This window comes from Mixophyes fleayi, chromosome 2 (assembly GCF_038048845.1).
Source record: "Mixophyes fleayi isolate aMixFle1 chromosome 2, aMixFle1.hap1, whole genome shotgun sequence".
Lineage (NCBI taxonomy): Eukaryota > Metazoa > Chordata > Amphibia > Anura > Limnodynastidae > Mixophyes > Mixophyes fleayi.
This window is the reverse complement of record NC_134403.1, coordinates 347,730,008-347,746,773: the sequence shown is the minus strand read 5'-3', so window position 1 is coordinate 347,746,773 and position 16,766 is coordinate 347,730,008. Positions and strand designations below refer to the sequence as shown.

At 38.7% G+C, this 16,766-nt stretch overlaps 1 long non-coding RNA gene across 3 annotated transcripts in view; it reads right to left on the bottom strand.

The window, feature by feature from the left end:
• LOC142139468 (uncharacterized) overlaps positions 1–16,766 on the bottom strand; it is a 353,675-nt gene that overhangs the window by 44,931 nt on the left and 291,978 nt on the right. The window lies entirely within an intron of this gene.

The window sequence follows — 16,766 nt, the reverse complement described above, 5'->3', positions numbered from 1 at the left end:
CTAAGCGTTAACCTCTTGTTAAAGAGGTGGAGCTCATTGAAATCAGGTGTTAAAATACTGAGGGAATTAACCTCTGACAAACAAATCATCTTATTTTCTCAACCCTAGAGTGTCTGGATGTGACTATTATTTTGATGGTATCACACTATGTCTGGCGCTTCTCTTTTTGTGTCGTTTCTATCTAGGTGTTACATCTGCAATTTGATGTTGTAGCGGAGCTGCCTACTGTATGTGATATATTAATTACTAATCACGTTGTTACGTGGTATTTCTGATTGTTCACTAAGCGCCTGTTTGTCTTTTCACTTTTTATATATATATATATATATATATATATATATATATAAAAAAAAAAAAATATATATATATATATATATATATATATATCTAATATCTATCTATTCATTTAATTATTGCTTACTCTCCCAGAATGTTGATAGACAGACATTAGGTAAACAGATACAGGGCCACTGCAGGGGTGTGACCACTATGGGGCCCAGAGGTGAGGTGGGTTTGACAATGCAGGGTCACCCTCCACCTGGCCCCCACAGTGCTCTAGATATATATAAGTAGATAATGTGATAGGACTAATATTTCTACAAATACTTAAACCTTTATTTAAGGAGCACATTCTGTATGGGCCGAACACATAGTTTAACCTGCTCTCAGCGTCTCAGTCCAGGGTATGATTTGCACATTATTATTTTTATATAAGAACACACTGTGTATTTTTAAAAGTAATTCACTGAACAACTTGTTCTCGGCATTGTAAATCTAAGTCTAACACCACTAGAGTGCACGATACCCACATCTACGCTGCTCTCTCTAATAGAGAAAACTCACTCTGCAAGGAAGAAAGAGCCCTGAATTATAGAAAACAAAAATCAAATATTTTTTTCTGTAAATTGTAAAAATAGCAGAGGTTTTCTCCCACTATACACAAAGGGACAGATTTAGATTTGGATGCAAGTGCATTCGTGACGCATGGAAATTTGTAATTCTATACTGTGCATAAGTCCCGAAATGCATTTGTATTTATAGTTTGGTATATTTTAGACTTGGGACCTCTTGTGCTTGGAGAGAGGTGTCAGGGGTATTCACATGTAGGGTGAATACATTAAGCACGTGGAGGGCTAAGCACTATGTTACAAGTTGCCATACTTACCCTTATCTTTGGCCCACAGTATTGTGGCCAAGTTGAAATGAGGCCCAAGGTTCCAGGAAAACAATAAGTAAAATGTTTTCATTAGTAGAGGTATGAGATTGATTATCAAGGACACTTGGGACTGAAACTGCACATTGCAATTTGCTGCAGGAGAATACAAAAGTGGAGCATAACTCCCAACTGTCCGATATTGGCGGCACAGTCACGTTGTTAGGGCTCTGCCCCGCTCGGGGACACGTTTGTCTCACAGATGGGAATGTTGAGAGGTGCCATGCAACCTCTGAGGGGAAGGGAGGTATCTAATGGGCAGCCTAATGCTTTACAGTTGTGGCCATGCCCCATCTTGACCTGGTCATGCCTCCACCGTGGTCATGCCTCCTACTGGGGACTGAATTGCTGGGATGTATGATGGTCTCACAACATGTGAATAACTCCTTTTTTTACACTTGTGCTGTCAGATTAAGAGCCCCACCAGCGCCTCAGCGTACTGGCTATTTAGGAATTTGTACTCGCCTCCTCTGCAGATCTGCCAAGTCACAAGTCCCCCCTCTTGGGGGCAACATCTGCTCCCTCACCCTCTGCCCTTGTTTGCACCCCTTTTTTAATAGACCCAATTTGTCTTATAAACAACAAAAACTATTCAGAATATGTATGTTTGGGCTTAATATATTTAATGGAAGCCACTTGTTTGAAACATATCCTTTAAGACAATATGGTTTACCTCCCTCTACAAAATATAAAACAACTTTTGTCACTTCACATCTCAACTGGGCATGGTGTTTTATGTCAGTGCAGTGTATATGGTAATCCCCATTAATAATAATACAAATATGCAGGAATATGATTCTACATGCAAAATAATTTTCTTCACATTTAATTTTTCATCCACAGGAAGGCAAGATAAATAAAAAGCCCGTTTGAAATTAGCTATATTTTCTATTTTAAATATATTTCCTATAGAATTTTATTCTGCAGAAAAATGAAACCTTGATCTTTTATAACCAAGCTCTATAAATGCCATTGTACACAGCCTTCTTCTGCATTGTGTTCTGTAATGCTCCGTTATTGTGATTTTGTACATTATTTTAAATCAAATAATACAAAAAGGCTTTCTGCAAATTTTCCGCAGAATAACCAGCTTTGTCTACAGGGATTCAGTTTTGAAAAAAAAAATTGTTTTTCAGAGACCTTGACAAGATGTAAAGATATATAAAAAAAAGTGTTTTTGTGCATTTTTGTTTGGTTTATCACCCATAAATCTAATATAATCCATTCAAATATTCACTTTTGTTCAAATATTCCTAAATGTTGTTTGTGGAAGCGGAAATTATTAAAGATACAATTACAGCTTTGTTTATTAACGATTTCTTATGTTCTGCTTTCTGTATTTGGTGGCCTCCACATAATGGCTGCCTCCTGCTGTGTCAGACACTAGGTTTACAGGTATCCTCTAGTGTTGAATAATGGCACAGGAAAAGGAGAGGGCAGCAGTACAGGAAAAGAAAATACAAAGAGAGAAAGAGAGGAAAAGGAATACATTAACACATATTAATAAAAGAGAAAAATAAAATACTAGTTAAGCGGATAGAACTAGATTATTTTATTAAACATGAAACTCCTACCTCTGTTTTCTTCATAGTTAGGACTTACCCCTATCTATCAAACGTTAGCTCATGAAAAGGCTTTCCCATGAAAAGTATGGGGACGTCTATTTATCAGACTGCGGTGGTAAATGTACGACCTCAATCCCCTTTTTGCTACCGTCATCTAAGGATGGCGACAGCAGAAGATAATGACATGAAAATGTTTTATTATTTAAACAAAACATTTCTTCCAAAGAAAAACATTTTAAAAATATTTTTTTGTTATTTATTTAATTTTTCTATTTCTTTCTGAATGTTTTCTCTGTGCTTTATAATAAAACATTTAAAAACATACTACGCTTTCATCTATGTAATCCTTTCAATGGTATTCTCCATGGTGTGGCTCTCTCCCCACAAACGTTAAAGGCTAGAATAACATTAATCCATAAATCCATCTTGCGCTAGTTACACGCCTATATGGTTGCTTAAAAATCTCTAAAATATTAGCTTCAGATTAAACAAAGTACTCCCCCAGATCCTTCACTATGATCAAGTGAGGTATGAGCCAGGGCAGCAAGACAGGGACAATACTCGTAGAACAGGAAACTTAATACATACAACGATCAGCCACTACATTAAAACCATCTGCGTAATATTGTAAAGGTCTCCCTCGTGTCACCAAGACAACTGACCCATCAAGGTATGGACTCCACAAGGCCTCTGAAGTTGTCCTGTGGTATCTGGCACCAAGACGATAGGAGCAGATCCTTTAAGTTGCAAGGTTGGATCTCTGTGACTCTAACTTGTTTTTTCAACACATCCCACAGATGATCAATCGGATAGAGATCTGGGGAATCTGGAGGCCAAGTCAACACCTTGAACTCTTTGTCGTGTTCTTCAAACCATTCCTAAACAATTTTTGCAGTGAGGCAGGGCGCATTATACTATTGAAAGAGGCCACTGCCATCAGGGAATACCGGTGCCATGAAGGGGTGTACTTGGTCTGCAACAATGTTTAAGTAGATGGTACGGGTCAAAGGAACATCCACATGAATGCCAGGACCCAAGGTTTCCCAGCAGAACATTGGTCAGAGCATCACACTCCCTCCACCAGTTTGACTTCTTTCCAGAGTGCATCCTGGTGCCATCTCTTCCCCAGGTAAAGCACGCACCTGGCCATTCACATGATATAAATGAAACCGTTATTCATCAGACCAGGCGACCTTCTTCAACTGCTACATGGCGCTCATGTCCCTATTGAAGGCGCTTTCGGCGGTGGACAGGGGTCAGCATGGGCACTCTGACCGCTCTGCAGCTTTGCAGCCCCAAATGCAGCAAGCTGCGCTGCACTGTGTGTTCTGACACCTCTCTATCATATAGAAGAAGAAAAAGAAAGTTATATTATAGGTGCACTAATATTTTCAGATGATTGTGTTTAATTTTAAGATATAACTTTTATTCAGTATTGATTAAAATTTAGCGAAATATAGGTTAAAAAGAATAAAAATACTCGCTATCTGTTTGTATATTCTCTATTAATATTAGGACTTATGCTGGTAAAGGTAGTAATCGTAGCAGTATTTATTACAGCAAATGTGCTTATTATTTATAGCCACTCTTTGCTAACATTCTCCTGATGTAAAATTAGGCTATAGTATTGCTAATCGGTGACATGTTGAATACTAAGCAATAGTAGCAATAGTGGTAGCGTAGCGGTGATAATTTTAGCCAATGTATTTATTATTCATAGCCGTTCCTTGCTAACATTCTCCTGGTATAAAGTGAGGCTATAATATTGCTTAGTCAATGCCAGATTGAATACTAAGTAAGTAAGATCTAATAGTCTTTAAGGAAATATAAAGGTCTGCTTTATCCAAGGCAAAGTTGCCTTGGATAAAGCAGACTTTAGCGAAACGCGCGTCGGCGTCCTCACTGTCTGTTAAGCTGATATCTCTCATATTGGCAGCTGTAACCATACCCCGATATACCCAGAGTTAGTTTGGTGGTATCTGTAGGTAGCTAGCAATTCACTCCCTATATCATATATTTCCTTAAAGACTATTAGATCTTCTGTGGAATCGGACTATACTGGCTAGCCTTCGCTTCCCACGCACATTGATGAGCCTTGAGTGCCCATTAACCTGTCGCCAGTTTGCCAGCTGTTTTTCATTGAACCACTTTTGGTGGGTACTAACCACTGCATACTGGGAACACCCCATGAGACCTGCCATTTTGGAGATGCTCGGACCCAGTCGTCTAGCCAATTTGACCCTTGTCAAAGTCGCTCAGATCTTTACGCTTGCCCCTTTTTTAAACTGACTGTTCGCTTGCTGCCTAATATATCCTACCCATTGACAGGTGCCACTGCAACAAGATCATCAATGTCATTCACTTCACTTCTCAGTAGTTTTAAACTTGTGGCTGATCGGTGTATAATAAATAAGACCGCGACTCCTTCTCTCCAGACGCAGATAAGGCTTTCAATAGGATTCTATTGCCATTTATTTTCACCACAATTAAAAAAATTGGTTTAAGGGAAATATCCTTATGATTATAAAAGCTGTCTACTCCACAGCAAAGTCCAAATTTATGCAATACCATCGAATAGCATTCATACCAACACCAGACAAGGTAGTGTTGGTGAAAGATAAAATACATTTTCCTTATTTGTAGATGACATGTAGCTTACGCACTCTTTCTCACACACCTCCCTTCCAAATTTCTATAAGAATTTAGATTCATATTCCATTTTATCAGGTTATAACATAAACTAAACTATACTAAATCAGAGGCTATACCCATTCATATTTCGCACACAGAGAAATTAACTTTAGCCCAAAATTATAAGCTCATTTGGAAAACCACCACATCATCATCATTTATTTATATAACGCCACTGATTCCGCAGCGCTGTACAGAGAACTCATTCACATCAGTCCCTGCCCCATTGGAGCTTACAGTCTAAATTCCCTAACACACAGACTAGGGTCAATTTTTGATAGCAGCCAATTAACCTACTAGTATGTGGGAGGAAACCGGAGCACCCGGAGGAAACCCACGCAAACACGGGGAGAACATACAAATGGTCGGGATTTGAACTCATGACCTCAGTGCTGTGAGACAGACGTGCTAACCACTTCGCCACCGTGCTGCCATCTCCTACTACCTTCATTATTAAACTATCAAAATCCATTCGCTAACATTCTCATTACATTTTTCAAACCGTTACTTATAAATTTCCACTTTGACCACTGGGTACTTACATAAAAAATAATTATGACCTACCATATAAGAGAACTTTCCCACTCCTTTTGCCCAAATAAAATTAGATTTGCAGGCATGGTGACAATAGACGAGGTCTTGGTTTGAAAGGATGGTTGCCATAAAAATGAACATTTTACCAAGAATCATACTTCAGTTATACAATTCCTATTTATATTCTGAGTGAAACGTTACGTCAAATGCAGAAACTCATTTGCAAATTTGTCTGGGCAGATAAACATACTGAACTTAAATTTTCAACTCTATTTAGAAGTTCCAAAAATGGGGGCAGATGTCTTTCTGATATTAAGAAATATTAATATGCTACTCATGCTTTCTGAATTTAACATGTTAATCCCACCACATACCCCTCCATTTTACCCCTAATTGATCTTGTACCCCAAGGCTAGCACATGATTTTACAGATGGTGCACATACTGACATTTCCCAGAGATACCAGCATCTCCCAGTCTCAGCTACTCGAAAACTCCAAGTGTGTTCTTTTATCTAAAATTTTCCAAGAGAAAAAACATTTAGTCTTACCCCTTTTAAGCAACCTGCTACTATTCCCCTATAAGGAATAGTATTATTTTGGTGCTATATGTTATGCTACGCTCCTTTAATTAGGAACTATTAATGAAACACAAATCTGATTGGGAAAAAGACTTATCCCTTCACCAGACGAGAACTCTTGGATTAGACAAGAAGGGCCTGATTCATTAGGGAACTTAAATTAAGATGTTTTGTATTTAAGTCTCCTGGATAAAACCATGTTACAAATCAAGGGGTAAAAATTAGTTTTCTGTTTGGCACATAAGTTAAATACTGTCTGTTTTTTTTGATGTAGTACACAAATATCAACTTTAAATTTCAGTGTACAAATAAGCTATCAAGTATTTGCATGCTACATGACAAAACAGTCAGTATTTAACTCATGTGCAAAACAGAAAACTAATTTTCACCCCTTGCATTGTAACATGGTTTTGTCCAGGAGGCTTAAATAAGATACCTCTTCATTTAAGATCCTTAATGAATCAGGCCCTAGGTCTTAATCCCCCCTCCCCCATTTATTACCTTATTTATTGTCACACTCCTTTATATCTCTCAATATAACTTATTATTAACTTTCAATTTTTATATCCTCTCTCTCTATATCTACATATACATATATTGTGTGTATATATATATATATATATATATATATATATATATATTTATTTATTTACACATATGTCACCCCATTTAGGATTGTTCTTTAACATCTTTAACATGTGTGACAAAAATGTTACAAATAAAGTATTAAACAAAATAATTGTCATTTTCATTTCACCTGTTTGCCTATGACCAATTGTTTCAGTGATCACTCCTAGTTATATATTTTACTAATTGAAATCTGATTTTTGTGTATGTGCACTTAAATCTTGCTACTTGCTAATTGTTCTATATTTTTCTATTCTTCCCCTCTCTTTTTTCTATTCTATACTTCCATCCCCATGTATATGTTTAACAAGCAAATAATAAAAAAGCACAAAGAGCATAGAGAAAGCTATAAGCTATAGAGGAAAGAGAGAGATAGATCAAGACAGGGAGCAGACTTAAGGTATGTACACATATTAAATTAGTTTTTTAATGTATATTAGCACCAAGTAAAATTGCATAGAAATTGCATTGCATTTGTTTGTAATTCTGGGAACCAGCACTCACCTGTCTTGGGAGGCTGGGTAAAAGTAATTTAGAGGCAAGAGGGGAAGTGGACAGCCCAATGTTTCCTTGGGACAAAGAAGCTACACTTCCCAGCATACCTGAGGAGTGTAAAAACGGGAAGTGATGTCAGAACTTCTCGAAAGAAAAGGGGAATGTGGGACTGCAGCCACAGAAATGGGAGGTGCAACCATTGCTGAGGCCAAAGCATTACCAAGTGGAGTCAAAGGGGTAGTAAAACATTGCTGCCAAGTCCACTGAACCTGACAGAGAGCACAAGAGTCACTGGGAGAGTGAACCAGTCCAATAGAGAAAGCTGCCAGTCCAACAGACAAAGCTGACAATATTACAGAGATAGCTGATAATCTAAATAGGAGAGCTGCCAGGTTACTAAAAGGGGCTGCTAGAGGTACAGTCCAGGGCCAAACCAGAGGTCCAGAGAGAGTCCTTGTACAATCCAGAGTTGCAGAGGAAGTCTGTAACTGCTCTAGTTGTTTGCGGAATGTCCTGATTTGTTAACATTGTTCCAGGTGCCAGCTTTTTAAAGAGTATTGAAAGTGGATGCTGCCGCTTCTGGTTGCCTGGCCTCTAGGGACCGATCCAGTCTTTTGATCCAAGAGCCCACCAGGTTTTTCAAACTGGTCGGTGTCCACAACAAGAGTGAGTAACACGCTACATACTGCATCACACCATACACAGGGCTAAGCATCAGTACAGCGGCCTGTCTGAGCTAGATGACTGACCTTGAACTGCCTGATTCTGCCGGAACTACTGCCCCCCTCTTCTTCAACACAGATTTGTATCCATTATTGTTGTTGGGACTACTAACCATATCATTATCTTCTTACTATTAATAATCCTTACTATTGTTGGGACTACTACCCAAATCATCTTCTTCAAGAGAGAGAAACACAATTATTCACTGTTCTTATTGCAAAGGGACCCAGTGAAACTCCTTGTCATTGTTTTCATACTATAGTTGTTGTAGCTATCCTCACCACTACACGCTGCTACCTCATCTTTGTCTAACTCACAGAACGGGTTCATACCATCCCAGAGGTTAATTCTTCTGATCTTGGTGATTTTCCATTTCACGGTGTCTCTTTAAAGGGACTATATCCAATTTAGGGTTTGTGCCTGTAACTTTAAATGTTAATACTGCCCACATTATGTCCACTCCCTAAGTTTGAGTGATTATATGCTAGGAGGGAGACATTTAACATGGCACTAGTACCAGTCACATATGTTCTACTATTTGTCAGTGCTATTGCCGATTCTGTGTCATTCTCATGGCTTTTTCTACCATTGTCAGCAATACTGCTACTGATTATTCTATTGAATGTTACTACTGAATGCTATTATCAAATACCATGTCTTAATGCCATTAATTGATGCCATATTGTGCTATTGCTCATCTAATCTTCTGCACAGACACTGCATTATTGTCTTACCACATGCTATTTGAATTTCATAGTTACAGTGATCTCAACCACTTATCTCTGCCAAGGACAGATTCCTCTTTCTTTATTCCTTATTTACTAAGTTACTGGCGTTCCAGTTACCAGTCCATTTGATAAACATGCCAAGTTTTCCCTTTTTATCTAGTGCGTATTGTTGAGTTGAGGCTTGTATAGTCATTGTGTAGGGGTACCACAGCAACACAAAAGCAGAGATCAGGAAGGTGCTAGAGTTTGTACTCTTATTGGATAATATCACACACCTTCTGCACACTTGTGCAACGAGGGGTTGCTATTAACTGCTGTTGTATCGAAAGTCCCCTGATTGATCTCTTGTGGTAATAATGTACCTGCCTACTTTATATTTTTCCCCTCAGGGATATAGCGCTGTTTAGTCATGGGGGGTATGCAAATCATATTTATTTGCATCCTCGAGGCACCCCATCCTGCCCACTTCACAATGAAGTGGGCAGAATGTTGGTGAATGGCTTGTTGGCAGCACCACTGTGTGAATGAAGGGAGTATACCTGTCACCCAGAGTTGTGTAATGTGCTATGCAATTGGGCTTACATTATATGTTTAACAATTGAGGCTGTATTTTATGTTGGACAATTGGAGCTTTATTAATTTACTAATATATCCTTGGCAATATAAGTAGGTATAGTGTTCTATGTCTATATCTATACAGAGTACGTGAGAATTATATTGTGATTGATTCCAATGGGTAGATCATTTATGTAGGTGTATTTTTCCTACGTCTGTACAGAGTGTGCTAGAATTGTATTGCGATCATGATAGAAATGTATTATGATTAGATGATCCAGTGGTCAGGTCATGATAGAGTACTAAGCCTTTAGAGAGTGTCAAAGAATTTTATTATGACCATGACCGGCAGTCAGGTCATGTAAGGTAGGTGTAGACACCAAACTAACACTGGATATAAGTATATAATAAAATTATATCACATATACAATTCTATTAAGACAACACTACATTGTGTTCTGTATCTGTACATAATATTATTTACCTGTTCATAGAAATTAATTTCAAATTACTTTGACATTTTGAATTGTGGGGCCATATGGTCAAAGAGAAAAACTGAGATATAGTCAGATTTGATTGAGTTGATCCATCTAAAGATGGAATTCGAACAAATTCCCCTAAGTACTTTTACTGTTCTGAAACACACTTTGATGAAATACAGTGCATAAAAATGTCCACAGTAGAATCTGACCAATCACTGTCAAACAAATGAAAAGGAGCCAACCACAATACAAGTCACCATCACATGACCGTAACCCTATAAAAGTAGCATGTCACCAATTTCACACTCATTCTTCCTGGTTGTATGAAAGTAGAAATGTCTCTGTAAGGCTGATTTACCATTATGCCATTATCAAACATCTTCTATCGCCGCTTATCGCAGAGGTAGAGAATTGTGCATTGCCACAATTTACTCTTAAAAGAGAAATGGGTTATCTACCATTCACAAATAGGCCGTGTCTGAAAACAAAAATTACATTCCTACACAGCTCTACCCTCTAAAGAGAATCTTTGATACACTCACATATATTGATACTGCTTGCACTGCTTGTACACATCTGGTCAGTAATAGGTATAATACAGTGAATAATCTATTATTATTATTATTAAACAAAGTAGAACAGTATTTTCTTTGGTATTTTTATAGCAGATTATTTTTCAGCAGAGTATTTTAGCTCAACCACACGTTTAGTTGCCTGTTTTTCACTAAAAGAATTATCACAGTAGATGTGGTTTAGGAAAAGCATAATATGCTTATAAGAAATCAGAAAATGTCTATCTCATTTATATCCCTTTTTCATTAAAATAATTATCACAGTAGATGTGATTCCATATTATCAGAATACACGTAATCACTGTCAGGGCCGCCGAGAGGGGGGGGGAGCGGGTACAGTTTACCCGGGCCCGGCCATGCCAGGGGGCCCGGGCCGGGCCCTCGCTGCTAATTAATTTTTTTTTTTTTTAATTTTTCTGTCTTGCGCTTTTTTTTGTAACTTTTTTTTTTTTTTTTTTTTTTCCACGGGGGGGGGGGGGTCTTGGGAGCTGGGAGGAAGAATAAATTAAAAAAAAATAAATAAATACTCACGTGATCGCGCGGCGCCGTGTCCCTCCTCTCCTCCATTCACACTGACTGCCGGGCGTGACGTCATCAAGTCACGCCTGTCAGTCAGTGAGGAGCGCCACAGCCAGCAGGAAGAAAGAAGACAGAAGAGGAGACAGAAGAGCAGAAAAGAAAAGAAAAGAAAGAAGGTGACAAAAGGTAAGTAAAGAAACGGAGAGGCAAGGGGAGGAAAACAGAGAGGGACAGTACTATAAAGAAAGGGGACAGAGAAACAGAGGAGGAAAAAAAGGAGAGAGCCTCAGAGGAATAAAAAAAAATTGGGGAAAGAGGAACAGAGGAGGGGAAAAAAAGTGGGAGAGAGGAACAGAGGAGGGAAAAAAAGGAGAGAGCCACAGGGGAATAAACAAAAAAGTGGGAGAGAGGAACAGAGGAGGAAAAAAAGGTGAGAGCCACAGAGGAATAAAAAAAAATTGGGGAGAGAGGAACAGGAGGAAAAAAAGGAGAGAGCCACAGGGGAATAAAAAAAAAAAGTGGGAGAGAGGAACAGAGGAGGAAAAAAAGGAGAGAGCCACAGGGGAATAAAAAAAAAAGTGGGAGAGAGGAACAGAGGAGGAAAAAAAGGAGAGAGCCACAGGAGAATAAAAAAAAAAGTGGGAGAGAGGAACAGAGGAGGAAAAAAAGGAGAGAGCCACAGGGGAATAAAAAAAAAAGTGGGAGAGAGGAACAGAGGAGGAAAAAAAGGAGAGAGCCACAGAGGAATAAAAAAAAATTGGGGAGAGAGGAACAGAGGAGGAAAAAAAGTGGGAGAGAGGCACAAAGTAAAAAAGAAGGGGGAAAAGCAGCATGGAGGTCGCAGTGTGAGCATAAGGGGGCACAGTGTAGTTGTGATGAAGGTGCACAGTATTGTGTGTGTAATGGCACAGGGGGCTTGTTGCAATGTAGTGTGTGTGAGGTAGGTGGCAGCTAATTAATGGGCGCTATTTTGTTTGTAGGGTGATGGTGAGGCAATTTAATAGTAGGGACTATTAATTTAAGATGGGGTGGTTTGGGGGCTATTGAATCTTGGGGTGAGTTTAGGGAGAATGAGGTCTATTTATTAAATGTGACTATGAATTATTTAATGGCAGTGATGGTTGCGGGAAATAGGTATTGCTGGGGCTGTTTGCAGGAAGGGAAATAGGTTTATTTATTAAATGTGAATAGTATTATTTTAATGTTGGGGCTGGAGGAAGGCCTAATTATTAATCGTGGGTGCTATTGATTTAACGCTGGGGCTGGCTGTAATTTTCTAAATGTAGCCATTTTTTTCAAAATAGGTCCTTCAACATTTCTGGATCCGGACAAGCCACAACTAAAGAAAGCAGCAGCCACAGGTGGAGAAAGTGAGAAGAACAGGTAGGAGAGAGCAGCACAGTGTGTGAAATGTTGTGATTCTAGTAGGGACAATACCAATTTTTGGTGAATGTTGTGTCCAATGTAAGGTGTAGGCCAAGACTGAACTGTTTGTGTACACACTGCATTGTTTGTATACTACCCTGTGGTGGTAGATGTCCTGAAAGTCAGGAGTGCTTGAACATATGTGACGCTCCGGCGAATTGAGAGCCTAGTGGTTTTTATGTTAGCCACGCCCCAATGGCACATTTGCCACGCCCCCAAATGCATGACCGCACCTCCCAAAATTTTTGCACTGCCGTTTGGCTAGCCACGCCCCTGAATATATGACCATATACCTAATGTTTTTTGGGGCTTACTTCACTATGAGGGGGGCCCCATGAATTTGTTGTACCCGGGCCCTGAATTCTTCTTGGCAGCCCTGATCACTGTAGAGCCTGATTGCGTTTTGGTGAATTTATTACAGCAGTAAGTGTGTTTACAAATTATCTGAATACTTTTTATCCTAACAAAGCCAGAAAACTTTCTGTTGAGCAAGTCTTAAAAATGTCTTAAGTATTGTGAAACCGTGATATACACTTTTTATTTATATTGTCTTGCAAGAAAGCAACACAAGACATTCATTACAAAGCTCTCTCTGCAGCTATGTACACCAAGCCTTCTCCTCTGTGTGACACAGAAGCACTCTGTGAAGGACATATTTCCTAATACATGCAGGGCATGGCTCCCCAGGAGGTTGGCATCATGGTCCAAATTTTAGGAGCCATGGGGACCTGCAAACTGAGGTTTTTTGAGCCCTGCTAAATTGTAATTACCGCACTACATTGTTTTATAAACATCGCTTTTTAAATCAAACATTGCACTACCTGTGGATTCAAATTCTATTAAATAAACTTTATTTTAGGTCTGGCACTAAACTAAATGTCCCTATTTTATTCAAATAGACGCCATAGTAGACATGGGTCCACTTTACATCAATATTATTGCAGTTATGACAGAAAATGTTCTGTCTTATAAAAGCCACTTTTATACCCAAATAAATATATCACTAGGGGGTAAATTTATCAAGCTACGGGTTTGAAAAAGTGGAGATGTTGCCTATATCAACCAATCAGATTCTAGCTGTCATTTTGTAGAATGTATTACATACTTGCCAACTTTGAGTCTTCGTCCTCCGGGAGGGAGGGTCGCAGCAAATCGCGTCATTTTCGCCTCGCCCCTGTGATGTAAGCGACACTCTGTTGCGGGGGTGGGGCCAAAATGGCGCGATTTACCACTACCCGCCTCATTTAGGTCCAACTGGCCCATTTCACTGCCTGCTCTTCCTGGAGTTCAGGAGACCTACCCGGAATTCAGGAGTCTCCCGGACATTCCGGGAGAGTGGACAATTATGATGTACTAAATAAATGACAGCTAGAATCTGACTGGTTGCTATAGGCAACTTCTCCACTTTTTCAAACCCACAGCTTGATAATTATACCCCCTGGTGTTGTTGAAATTCTTTTAATATTTTATAACAGTTGCTCCTAAAAACAAATATTGCTGTTAATTATACTTGATTTATAAACTAGACTTCTGACTAATATAGATAATCTGTGAAATATATAATCAAAAGAAGTCCAAATGTAAACAAGACAAAATGAAAAACAATTCTAGAAAACACCCTCCCTGGCTTCCATTCACATAATTCACACCCGTGAGAGAGAGAGAGACATGGCCCTGAGGGCGAAGAAACTTCCTGTAGGAAATACTGATTTAACTAACAGATCGACAAATTGATTAGTGAATTCTAGATTTTGTGATAGAATTTCCAAATTAGTCATGCACTGAGGTTTGCTCAGCTCAGTTATAGAGCACAGACACTTCAAAGAAGAAGAATATGGTATAAATTGTATATACAAAATGCGGGTCTCTGTTAGCATATTCTTAAAAGCCTTATAGTACTTTTAACCGACAATAAAACACTATTTGCTCTCTAAGTATTTTTTTTTTTATTTATTGGCCCTAATGTGTCATTGAGCTAAAAACGATATGATGCGTAATTATACTTGAACTTCAGGAGTTGCTGAACGAAAATGCCTCATGAAACCATACGATATGTTTGCAAGCAACAACATATTCTAAATTGGCAGAGGCAGTTAATACCAGTATTCAATCATTGCTGCGGCTCATCCAAAATCTCCAAAGGAACGAGACGTCGACGTGTGCAGGTTTTAAACAAGCTGTATGAAAAGTGCGTGCAAACATTTCCAGCAGTGAGGAGCTTACAGCAACAATAGCACAAACTCTGCTCTTACTTTGTGAGTGGAATTTAAAAATGGCCGCTCGTGGTCTTAACCCTTTAGCAGATTGCAGTATTTGGGGGAGGCAACACGGTACTTTACTGGGGAAATTTTGATTTAAGGGATCTGTACACATATTTCATATTGTTTTTATAAGGAGGAATATCTAAAATGTAACATCCTGCCTATTCCAAGAAAATGAAACACTACCATGCAGATAGACACCGCTCCTCAGTTATAAAAACACTTTAAAAGCACAGTTTAGAAGCTCTGCTGGATTCATCTGTGGGGTGCTTTTACTAATATGTTTCTGATGTGTTTCTTCAAGGCAGCTTCCCAGGAGTAATGAGCAATGCTGACTTCATTATTAATCAGTTCAAACCAGGCAACGTGAATGCGGGATAAAGCAATGCATTCAAGGTGCCCCTGAATTGTAAGTAACTGTTACTGTGTCCTGATCCCCTGACTAACACAAGGAGAAGCATCCGAACTCTGCACACATATGGCGGGTCCTTTTCTGTTGGTCAGGACAGAATAAGAGATGTGCTGATCACTATTTAAAGTCAGGGACAACATTTACAAAAAAAAACAAAAAATATAAAAATGTCCGTCCATGAAATCAAATACTTAAATAAATCATTAGTAGGTACCATCACATGCTCTTTACAATACCCCGATGCTCATTGTAGAGTCCTATCACATGCTATTCACTAATATCCAGGTTCTAATTGTAGAGTCCCATCAAATCTTCATTACTAATATCCAGGTGCTCATTGTAGAGTCCTATCACATCTTCATTACTAATATCTAGGTGCTCATTGTAGAGTCCTATCACATCTTCATTACTAATATCCAGGTGCTCATTGTAGAGTCCTATCACATCTTCATTACTAATATCCAGGTGCTCATTGTAGAGTCCTATCACATCTTCATTACTAATATCCAGGTGCTCATTGTAGAGTCCTATCACATCTTCATTACTAATATCCAGGTGCTAATTGTAGAGTCCTATCACATCTTCATTACTAATATCCAGGTGCTCATTGTAGAGTCCTATCACATCTTCATTACTAATATCCAGGTGCTCATTGTAGAGTCCTATCACATCTTCATTACTAATATCCAGGTGCTCATTGTAGAGTCCTATCACATCTTCATTACTAATATCCAGGTGCTCATTGTAGAGTCCTATCACATCTTCATTACTAATATCCAGGTGCTCATTGTAGAGTCCTATCACATCTTCATTACTAATATCCAGGTGCTAATTGTAGAGTCCTATCACATCTTCATTACTAATATCCAGGTTCTAATTGTAGAGTCCCATCAAATCTTCATTACTAATATCCAGGTGCTCATTGTAGAGTCCTATCACATCTTCATTACTAATATCTAGGTGCTCATTGTAGAGTCCTATCACATCTTCATTACTAATATCCAGGTGCTCATTGTAGAGTCCTATCACATCTTCATTACTAATATCCAGGTGCTCATTGTAGAGTCCTATCACATCTTCATTACTAATATCCAGGTGCTCATTGTAGAGTCCTATCACATCTTCATTACTAATATCCAGGTGCTAATTGTAGAGTCCTATCACATCTTCATTACTAATATCCAGGTTCTAATTGTAGAGTCCTATCACATCTTCATTACTAATATCCAGGTGCTCATTGTAGAGTCCTATCACATCTTCATTACTAATATCCAGGTGCTCATTGTAGAGTCCTGTCACATCTTAATTACTAATATCCAGGTGCTCATTGTAGAGTCCTATCAAATCTTCATTACTAATATCCAGGTGCTCATTGTAGAGTCCCA